We start from the raw sequence: 10,300 nt of genomic DNA, 5'->3' as shown, positions 1-10,300 counted from the left end.
AGAGTCTGGAGCCTGTTTCAGAGTCTGTGTCTCCCTCTCTCTCTGACCCTCCCCCGTTCATGCTCTGTCTCACTCTGTCTCAAAAATAAATAAACGTTAAAAAAAAAATAAAAAAAAAAATAAAGTGAAGTGAAATTCATGTAACATAAAACTAACCATTTTGAAGCGTATAAGTCAGGGGCATTTAGTACATTCACAATGTCGGACAACCACCAACCTCTACCTAATTTCAAACGAGATGGTGTTTTCATCACCCAAAAAGCAGACTTCACCCCATTAAGAAGTCACTCCCAATTCCTCCCCGTCCCTAAGCCCCTGGAAACCACCAATATGCTTTCTGTATCTATGGATTTAATTGTTCTGGGTATTTCATACAAATGAAGTCATACAATATTTGACTTTTTGTGTCTGGCTTATTTCATTTAGCATAATGTCTCGAGGTTCATCCATGACGTAGCACTTATCAAAAGTGTGTTCATCTCTACAGCCAGATAATATTCTGTTGTATGTATATATCACATTTTCTTTATCCACTTTTCCATGATGGACACTTGTGTTGTTTCTACATTTTGGCTATTGTAAATATTACTCCTGTCAATATGTATGTACAGGCATTTGTTTCGATACCTGTTTTTAGTTCTTTTGTGTGTGTGCATACCCAGGAATGGAATTGCTGGGTCATATGGTAATTCTATGTTTAACTTGCTTGGGAACTATCAAGCTGTTTTCCACAGTGGCCGCACCATTTTACATCCTCACCAATTAACTTTAAGACTTTGAACTAATAGTAAATCAAGGTATTAGTACATATGTTGCACACCAGAAAATACTAGTTTTACTATACTCTTGGCATCACTGAGCAGGTTAAAATGGATGTACAAATTGATTAGTTTAAGAATCTTTTTATGGGTGCCTGGCTGGCTTAGTCGGTAGAGCGCGTGATTCTTGATCTCACGGTTTAAGTTTGAGCTCCACACTGCAGTGTAGAGATTACTTAAAAAGAAAGTCTTTGAAAAAAAAGAATCATTTTAAAGATGCATTTGATTGCAGAGAGATATATACGCAAGATGATGGATATATTCGATCTGTTTTGTTTTAAATAAAATTGTCTGGTTGTGCCAGAACATGAAAGAAGGTAATAGAAGGCAATTTGAGGCTATGTTGCAAATATAGAAAAAAAGAAAAGAGAATTTAAGAGCCTGGGCTTATATGCCTGCATATAGTGAATGTGAAAGGAACAAAGAAATATGTTAAAAATTTTTGCAAAAATGGCTCCGCGATAATTGATTTATTCATAAGGTGGAAAGAGGCTTGTGCCTCCTTTACCACGAACTGCTATATGGAAGGTAATCAGAAAGAGTAAAGTAAGAATTTGGCTCTCTCTCTCTCTCTGTTAAAATTGTGAATTGATCCTCGGGTAGCTAGAATGCTCCTAACAAAAGCAAAGAAAGCAAAACAAGAAGAGTTAAAGGTATTCTGTGCCCAGATATCAGCGGTTCTCTCTCTTACTAAAATGCTCTGTAAACTGGTTGTTTTTGCCACACTTTTAAATCTATTTTAACAAAATGTCTTTAGTTTTGAAATAGAGTGTCAAATAATCCTTTTTACGTATTGCTGTGCTTCCTTTAAATATTACCTGAAAACATGTCTTGTCCTCAGGGCGTCTATGACTAATGCTCTTTTCATGTTTCCTTTAACTGTTTTTGACACTGCTTTTCCCAAATCTGAGACCCCAAATCAGAACTCCAAAACTGTAAAGATTTCTATGATACTTATGTTATCTTTGGAGTTTCCCAGATGTCCACTGGGTACCACAAAGAGTTGATCTCTCACCTTTTTTAAGAAGGAGATATAGTACCGGGACGGGACGCCTGGGTGGCTCAGTCAGTTAAGCGTCTGAGACTTGGACCCAGGTCACGACCTCACGGTTTGTGAGTTGAAGCCCCAGAATGGACTCTCTGCTGTGAGCACAGAGACCCGCTTCCGCTTTGGATCCTCGATCTCCCTCCCTCTGCCCCTCCCCCTCTTTCTCTGCCCCTCCCCCATGCACTCTCCCTCTTTCTCTCAAAAAATAAATGTTAAAAAAAAGAGGGAGATAGAAGAAATAATCCGGTAATCTCTAGTTTTAATACACTCAACACTATGATGTCCACAATATGAATAAGCAGCAAGTCAAAAAGCTAAACCCCTCCGTATTAATTATATATAAATAGAAGGTATGAATCTAAATGTTTCAGTAATTATGCAATTTATGTCAGAAACATCCTTATGTACACGTACAAATATGGGCACAAAAACAATACACAGGTTAATTTTTAAGAGACGTCTTGATATTCTATATAAATGTTCTTTGTTATACAAACAACTTTCTCCATAAATACTTGTCAACTGATGAGAGAATACACTTTATGGGATAAACTAAAGACGCCAGATATTTGACAATGTCCTTACTGTTTGTAATGTTTTCTTACCCTCAGCATAAGGATCAACTAAATCCTCATTCAACTGAACGTTTACTGCACCTCAATAGAGTTCTGTTTCTTTGCATTCTGAAATATCATACGGTCATAATAAATTTGACGGTCATAATAAATTAACTAGCGCCTTAGGGTCTTACCATCTACGGAGCGTTTTCTGCTTTTCCCTTCCACTCGCCTAAAAGTTGCTGCTACAAGAGCAGGTCAGAAATGGAGTCTTCTGAAAGAAATATCAAACGAGCTTCAGGAAAGCCCTGAACAGGTCCTCGGGACAGTTGAAACTAGGAAGGATGAGACCCCCAGACACAGGCTCCCTATTATAAGATGACCCCTTCACCACTCTCTGTGAGCCTGTCAGGAGACCGAATCAGGACTGCCAGAACATTCCCTTCCAAAAGCAAAGGACTTCATGCAAATAATCTGTTTAGTCTGAGATCAACAAAACATACAGTAATTCCCTGGAACTAAATGAACAGAATGAGGTGATTTAACGGCGGCCGGTCTTCCGTTTTACATGTACACGTGAGGAAAAACTCTTTCCCTTAGTCTTACTTCAGCCCTGATCCTCATGAACAGGTTACACTTGTTACAAACTGGTCTCAAATCTTTTACAAATGGCAACTGGTGCCCGCTGAACCCTCAGGATTCAGGATGGGAGGAGGAAAGGGTATGAGAGAGCTTAATGCAGTAAGTCAATAAATCATGAGGGAAAACTTAAGAATGACAATTCTGCAAAAGTAAGAAGACAAAAGCAATAGCAACAGTGGTTAAATAAATATTATTCAAAGTGCCCTCACTAAGTTCCTTCTCTCTCTGTAACCATGGTAGTCTTTTACACAGGTTTAATAACGATGTGTTCTTTTTCCATTGGGGATACAATTGGATAGATCGAATCAAATCTATACTACGATCATGCCAGAAATCTCATCTAATTAAGTAGGATAAGCCCAAGGAGTGCCCTGGACATATGGAACAAGGCTTTCAGTGTCCTCCCACAAACCTGTTCTACAGCCTGCTCTGTGGCTCACAGAGCCCCTGCCTCAAAGGCAGGCCAGGAACATTGACAAACAAGGGGATTTGGAGAGAAAAGAAGAGACCCAGATACACCGTGAGGAATGATTTTATGTGTCACTTCTCTGGGTCACAGGTGCCCAGATATTCGGTAAACATCATTTCTGGATACATATGGGAGGGTGTTTCCAGATGAGATTACCGAGTAAAGCAGATTGCTCTCCCCCACGTGGGTTGGCCTCATCCCCGATGAGGGTCTGAATAGAACAAAAAGACAGAGGAAGGGACAAATCCCCCCTCTCTGCCTGACTGCTTGGGCTGTGACACCAGTCTTTTGCCCTCACGTTGGGACTTACACCATCAGAACCTCCTGGTTCTCAGACCTTGGGAATCAGGCACCATCTGCTTTCCTGGGTCTCCAGTTTGCAGAGAGCAGATTATGGGCCTTCCCAGCATCCATTATCATGTGAGCCAATTCCTTATAATAAATCTATATATGTATGTATGTATGTATGTATGTATGCTTGTTTGTATCTATCTATCTATCTATCTATCTATCTATCTCCTGTTGGTTCTGTTTCTCTGGAGAACCCTGACTAACACATACATCCAGAAGTTAAAGGTACTGTGGGCAAAGCCTGGTAGAAGTGAATTTGATGGTTCTTGGTTCCTGATCTCAGTGGACAAACTGACAAGAAAAATAAAGTATTTCTGAGACAGGAGCATCTGGCTGGCTCAGTGGGTACAGCAGGCAACTCTTGACCTTGGGGTTGTAAGTTCGAGCCCCACATTAGGTGTAGACATTACTTAAAAGTAAAAATCTTTGGGGCGCCTGGGTGGCGCAGTTGGTTAAGCGTCCGACTTCAGCCAGGTCACGATCTCGCGGTCTGTGAGTTCGAGCCCCGCGTCGGGCTCTGGGCTGATGGCTCGGAGCCCGGAGCCTGTTTCCGATTCTGTGTCTCCCTCTCTCTCTGCCCCTCCCCCGTTCATGCTCTGTCTCTCTCTGTCCCAAAAATAAATAAAAAACGTTGAAAAAAAATTTTTTTTTAAAAAGTAAAAATCTTTAAAAAAATACTTCTAAGACATAAAACTTATACCGCTCGGGGCTTTATAAGGCCTCCAGAGAGAAGGAATTCTTAAATTTAATATCATGTGGCTCTAGTTCTTTTAATGTACAGAGGGTCTTTGTGTATTAAACATTCATTACTCCTATGAAAATAAAGTCATCGAATTAAAGAAAACATCATATTAATGATACTGAATCAGAAAATCATGAAGCGTCATAGGCGGTCAAATCTGCACCTTTGGGGAAGGAACTTGAACGAACAGAGGAGGGACTCCAGAGCAAACCTGGTATTTTTCTCTGCTCCATTCTGATCAAGGATATGACATACCACGGTCAGGAAACAGAAAAAAAAAAAAAAAAGAAAGAAAGAATTTTCACCCTGAGATAAAGCAAAAATAATAGTGCCACTCTGTCTATGTCTGGTCCACGAGATAATAAAGACTGGAGCAGTTCCTAACAAACCTGAACTCCCTAAACAAGATGCAGCTTTGTGCCTGACTTTCACGATGCCAACGCATGAGGATATGACAGGCGTGTGAAAAAGTTACTTTTTTCCCACCATGGAGAAAAGAATATAAGTTTGCCCAATTTGTAAGCCTGTGGTTTTCCTCTTTTATTTGGTTTTCTACCTGGTGGGGGGGAGGCGGTCAGTCTTTTTGAAGTCTGCTTCCCTTCACCTCTTTCCAATGTAACTGTTTCTCATTTCTGCTTTCTAAATGTTTTTATCTGTTGGCTTACCAACACCTGAAGAAGATCACCACATTTCAGTAGCCCGGCACTCCCCTAGGTGAACGTTCCTCTCTCATTCGGGACATTTTTTCACAAGGCACCGTGGCTGTCTGCGTCAGGATAGGGGGGCTGCCCGCGTCAGGATAGGGGGGCTGCCCAGAGGCAGCGAAGCCATGGGCTTGAGTGGCCACCTCAGCTGAGGGATAGTTATCTATGTGGGGCCGTGGCCTGTAGGGCAAGGGCTATGTGAAAGAAGAGATGTTTACTTTACAGTTGCCAAATTAAGGGGACCCTCCGGCAGGGTGCTTAGGGACATGGCACTTCTCAACGTGCAGCATCTGTGAACTTGGCTCTGGGCGTCTATTCATCTCAATCCATTTCCATAAGCTCCTGTCCCAGTTGTGTTCAGGAAGCACAGCCCCTGGTCCCCTGGAACGTGCTAAAGCAGAAAAGGAGAAAACCGCACTGCTATTCTTGGTCAGCTTCATGGTGAGAAGCTTCAGATTCTCTAGAAAACGAGAGAGATTCAATTGTGTGAGGTCACCAGGTCACAATGTCCCCGGGAACACTGCTATTCAGAGCGAAACATCCTTCTCAGAGGGGTCCTTAAAGTTTAATAACATCAGTCAGGTGCATCAAGACCCTGTGAGCACACGATCCCAGAAGGAGCCTCTGTCTGCTGTTACAGAGGAGCTCCCGCCTCCCCGGGTGCCGTTTTAGATCATCAAAGGTGACATTGAACGCTGTCTCCTAAGTTTCAATCGCAGCCTTAACCACCCCGTGATTTAGCCAATGGCAGTTCTGTGACTCTTTGTGAACAAAAGGCCACCTTCCCGAGGCTGGAGGAAATGTGTATACCCCACAAGAAGAAGCAGAGAAGCACACAGAGTAAAAAAAAAATATATGCACCATAAACAGTGTTTGTTTAGTTGCTGTGGCACGACGCCGGACTGTGTGCCAGCTATTTTTATGCAGAACATTTTAGCTGAAAGAATTTACACACGGCATCTGCCCTCTTGACACATCGCAGCAACCTCAGTCAACATGAAATAAGCACCAAAGCGCGGCAGACGCAAGTCCTTCAGTCGGCTGCCCACCGGAACCTCCCTCAGGGATGAATCTCAGATAACGGGGAGGGACAAAGGCAGACACAATGAGCATCGACTGCCAAGATTCCATTTACATAAAGCCCGAGAAGAGCAGAACGAATCTCTGATGGTAGAAATCACGAGTGACGTTACTGACCTGGAGCACCCAGGTGAAAAAAAAATGGTGGTTGTTCACAGGGGTATATGCATATGCAAAAATTCATCCAGTTTTACTGCATGTGACTTTACTGTATGTTATGGTCTGAATGTGCCCCCCTCCCCATTCATACGTTGAAGTCCTAACCCCCAGGTACGATGGCGTTAGGAGGTGGGGATTTCGGGAGGTGGCTAGGATAGGATAAGGTCCCGAGGGTGGAGCCCTCACAAAGGGGATCAGTCCCCTTATAAAAGGGACCCCACAGAACTCACTAGCCCTTCCACCATGTAAGGATACAGAGAGACGGCTCTGGCTATGAACCCAAAAGAGGGCCTTCACCAGAACACAACCACGCTTGCGCCTTAATCTTAGACTTCCAAGCCTCCAGAAGTGTCGGCCGTAAATCTCCGTTCTTTATAAGCCACCCAATCCATGGTATTTTGTTGTACTGGACTCAACGGTCTAATACAACAATTATAGGCAGGGCAAAGACGTTGTGTAGAAGTTACACCTCAATTTCTGCAGGTTTTAAAAAACCTACTGTCAACATACAGGAGCTCTCACGCTGGAGCCAAGAAGACCACTCTCCACCCACAAGGGCAAGTGTCAGACACCATTCTCCCCCCCCGCCCCCCCCCCCCCACCTCTCTGAAGTGGCCCAGTGTGGCCCAACATCACTTATTTCCCCTACGGGAGAGCGACTGTCCTACTGGACTACATAAAAATGCTGGCGTAGAGGCAGGGTGCACACTTCTCTCCAAGCTCACCCAGCCGGAGACAGCAGCGCCACCGCCACTCAGATGATCAACGTGGTCTGCGTCTCCTTGCGGCCTCGTCTCCCTCACCGTTCCCGCTTGGACACGAAGGCCCCCGCCCGGTACAGGCCCAGCTGCAGACCGCTCACTGTCGCTGACTCTGCCGCACCCCCCAGGGCAAGCCCCACCCATTCTGTTGTCTGTTTTATTCAGTTCGTTTTCCTTTCTTCTTCATAATATCCGTGTGCTAATGGGCGCCCGGTTCATGAGTCACTGAGCGTGATGAGGCCTGAAGTGTAACAGGAATGCAAAACCCTTGAGCCAAATCATGACCAGCATCTGACCTCAGCTCTCCCCGCTTACCCCCCGTGTGCCGAGAGCTAACTGCTTCGCCCCATCTCTCCCACCCGCCCCGCCAGGGAGGTGACGCATGCTCTCCAATTTGACTTGTGTTTTCCGTTATTGGGTTTCAGTCTATGTAGACAGAACAGTGTGGGGATGCTGGCAGCCCATTAGGCATTGCCATTGGGAAGCTTAAGCAGGAAAGAGGTAAATTTGAAGATGTCCTTTGCCGAGCTTAGAATCTGCAAAGGTATAATGGAGGATGAGCACTACTATAGATTTTCACTCTGGTGTGGTGACATTTTAAATGGGAGCAGAGGAGTTTTTGCCATTGGTTTCCTTCCACTGGCAAGATCCTTTGCAATGTCCCGGAGACCTGAGGGATATAATCGCCTGTGTTTTCTTTTTCCCTCTTACTACAGACCATTAGCAAAGACAGTCTCTGCATTTGCACTCCCAGCAGACCAGACAGTGTTTTCTGAAGCCTGATGTGTGCCTTCAGAGTGCGGGCACTGGGCATGAATTTCAAAATCATATTTCTCTCTCCAAATAATTGTTCATGTCTCTTCTCAGTCAGAGAATACAGAGAGACTTTTCTCTCGTGAAGCCCAGGTTTAAACTAAAATCCAAACATCAAGGAAATGCTACTAATTTTTTAACTACCTAAATAGAATAGCTTTCTGCATCCACTTTAATTCGCCCATAGGCTACACAGGGTCAAGCACACTATTCTTTATAACCGCAAACATGGTTGGCTTTTTTTTTTTTTTTTTTACACAACATGATTGGCATTATTTTAGTGCATCAGTCCTTTTGGCATCTTTGAAAATTGGACCAAAATATATTCCCATCTCACAGGTAAAGAAAACAAAAGTCAAGGTCATTTAAGCAAATTCATGTCCGAGAAAGCATTTTAGAACCAAGAACTTGTATTTCCAATTCATGTCATCATTTCTTAAGTTTTAGCAAATACTGTGGTTTCTTATACATTTTATCCATTTTTTCCCCTTCAGCATTTTAGGAGTGTCACTCACCATGCTTGTCAGAGGGGCAGTGATCCTCCTGGAAGCCCAGGGCTCCTGGGGGTGGGCCTCAAGATTCCTGAAGATAAACACCCTGCAATGGTTCAGGTTGACTGCTTCTATGGCGACCGGCCCCTGGCGTTCCAGAGATGGTGGTTCCATTGCATTCAGCAAAACCCTCAATGGTTCTGTGCTTCAGGCTCTCCTCAACGCCATAAGCCAATTCTTTCTGCATTTACCTACGATCCAAGAAAATGTAGGACTCATGACATTTACTGTCTCTGCTGTATATGGTTAAACATGGAAGACATGGGGCATTTGCTTGGACACACACAAATATTTACTTCAACTGGAGGATGGCTGCTGAGTTCCCCTAAACATTCTCTCATGGTGAAGCGCCAAAAAGGCTTGCAAGTGTGACATCCTCAATGACAGCAGTCTCAATGACTGTAGCCTCAATAACTGTAGTCTCATGACTGTAGTCTCAATGATAGTATCTCAATGGCTTCAAGCATGAGATACCCCCTCTCATAAAGGAGGAACTTACTCAACACTGCTTGGAGACGGCATTGTCTTGAACCCTCTTTCTCAAGCAGAGAAGGGCCCACACACTGAGATTCTGTGAAGAGAGAGACTGAAATTCTATCAGCTAGAAAGTAGGCCAGAGAACTACTCTGATTCCCAAATCCTTTTTTAACTCGTCAGTTGGTTCCAAGACATTACCTACCGCCATTCCGATCACTAATCGGAGTGCTTTCTTCTATACAACAAATGAACTAAAACTCATGAGGTGGTTTCATTTCCTTTAAAGTCTGCTCATTACGAAGAAGTACCAGCCCTGAAGCTTATTAAAATCAGAGTGTGGGCTGCTTATAACCTGGGGCTAAGTCAGTTCACTGTAAGAGAACTCAATCTGCATTTTCTCCCAGCCTCCTGGGATTCCCCTTATCTCCTCTGAGGAGCTTGAGCTGTCTCTACTCCTTGGCTAGAAGCCTCCTTACATTACCCCACGAGCTTATCAAACCCAGGAGGAGGGTGGGGCAGGATTTTCATCCCTGGGCCTGGGAAGTGTCCCATGGTGCATTCTCCCCAGTCTTAGCAAAACCTGGCTCCTTTTACTGCGTGGAGGCCATTTCTTAAATACAAACAGTTCTCCACTGGTGAAAAGTTCGATTTTAAAGTAATTGTTAGAAATACAGGATGCATCCCCACTGTCCCCCTCCAAAACAATAGCGGCCCTGGATCCAAAAAATTGTTATTCCTACAACTAGACAGCTCTGATCCACTGCTACTGCCATGAGAACCATTAAGAGGCAGAAAGATAGATAAATCGTTTGAACTTTTAGAGACTCTGTTTACAGGAATGACAAGCAGGCCACTTGGAGCAGTTGATCTCAGGGGAGAGGCATTGATTAGGAATAACCTGCCTACATGGTCAATGGCTTGACTGGTCTAAATCATCCTCACTCACACTGAAGAGAAGTATTCACTCTCGACTGCCATATTGTAAGGAAATGGGGACCTCGCATGCATCCACATGGGCCACATAGGTGAGACTTTCCCTTCATGGCCAGTCATGGCCAAAGGCCTGTAGTCCCCAGGTGAGATTCCACCGACAGTTCACCTGAGTCTTGGCCAAAAGCCTATAGTCGC

This window comes from Panthera uncia (genome assembly GCF_023721935.1).
Source record: "Panthera uncia isolate 11264 chromosome D3 unlocalized genomic scaffold, Puncia_PCG_1.0 HiC_scaffold_8, whole genome shotgun sequence".
NCBI lineage: Eukaryota > Metazoa > Chordata > Mammalia > Carnivora > Felidae > Panthera > Panthera uncia.
This window is presented reverse-complemented; position numbering follows the sequence as displayed.